Source organism: Etheostoma spectabile, unplaced genomic scaffold (assembly GCF_008692095.1).
Source record: "Etheostoma spectabile isolate EspeVRDwgs_2016 unplaced genomic scaffold, UIUC_Espe_1.0 scaffold420, whole genome shotgun sequence".
NCBI classification, from domain to species: Eukaryota; Metazoa; Chordata; class Actinopteri; order Perciformes; family Percidae; genus Etheostoma; species Etheostoma spectabile.
The window spans coordinates 278,508-279,754 of NW_022605606.1; the positions used below are offsets into that span (position 1 = coordinate 278,508).

Consider the following 1,247-nt stretch of genomic DNA (forward strand, 5'->3'; position numbering starts at 1 on the left):
AAGTGCAAGATTTATGCAATCCATCTAAAGCACAACTCTGGCCTCGCCTTTTGAATGGAGTGCTAGGGGCCTTCTATGATAGCATCAAATCAACATTTTTAAAACACTAAGAAGGCTCGACACAACATGAAACTTTACTCCAGTCTCACCTGGGGGCTCAACACATGAATCAGCATTGAGAACATGGTTTTGGCACAAATAGTTTACTAAAAGAAAAGATTTGGAGCAGCTCACTGCATGACTAGCAAGCATAATGGCGGACGAAGTTGAAAACTAACTAAAGTTAGTTGTTGACTTCAGCCAACTTTATTTTTGGTCAACTAACAAGAACGGAATATAACAAAGCCATACGAGGGAAAGAGTTAATGTTAAACCAACAAACCTCCATTACAACCACAACATCATTTAACTGCAAAGTATTTTGCTTACCTCTCCGTGAGCTGAGCCGCGTGGTCCTGGTCCCGTCGCTTTTCTTTTCTAACGGAGAATCGGTCTGCTCAGAGCAGCGGCCCTACTGGTGTGGGGTTGTAACGGTTAGGTTTTCAAACTGAATAAAGAAGTGAATTATTAGTGTTGAAAAACGTCCCATTGATGAGATTCCTCTTTAAGTTGTTTCACTAAGACAGTTAAAAAAACGAAGTCAAGCAAAAGTACTGTTTTAAGCTAATTGATATCAGCATAAATAAATGCTATGCTGTTTACTTTCTTAAATTTTATAAGTCGAATCATTTTTGAGTGAATAAATCAAGTGACAGCAAACCATGCTACTTCTAACTCAGAACAACCAAAACAACCAACGGGAACGTTGTGTAAAGGTACGGCGCAACCGCAGGGGAACGTTACCGTTGGTTGGTTCTCTAACGTTAGAGAACGTTAAACAGGAGGGAAACGTTCCCTAAACGTTAGCTTTGGTTTGGTTCGAACAAACCTTTAGAGATAGTGAGTTAGAAGTCCGGATCTGCACCATGATAGATCAGTCATTAGTTACTGTAGCTAACCATCCCCCGGTAGTCGGTGCGGGCCGGCATGAGCCTGAGTTAGCCTCTGGTAGCCGTCCCCCGGCAACTCCTGAGCAGCCAGGAAAGCATGGCAGGGTGACTGTTCGTGGCAAAAATAGTTGTAAGCTTTCAAAGGCCATGGACCACCACCAGGCTGTTCACATTTCTAACAGATTTTCCCCACTCAGCGAGACATCCGCTGAGAAACAAACTCTGATTATTGGTAGCTCCATTTTGAGAAACGTGAAG

The 1,247-nt window shown here is 42.7% G+C and overlaps 1 long non-coding RNA gene across 1 annotated transcript in view; it reads left to right on the forward strand.

Annotated features, from left to right (window-relative positions):
- LOC116686633 (uncharacterized) overlaps positions 1-1,247 on the forward strand; it is a 16,407-nt gene that overhangs the window by 5,271 nt on the left and 9,889 nt on the right. The gene's annotated exons all lie outside the window — the stretch shown is intronic.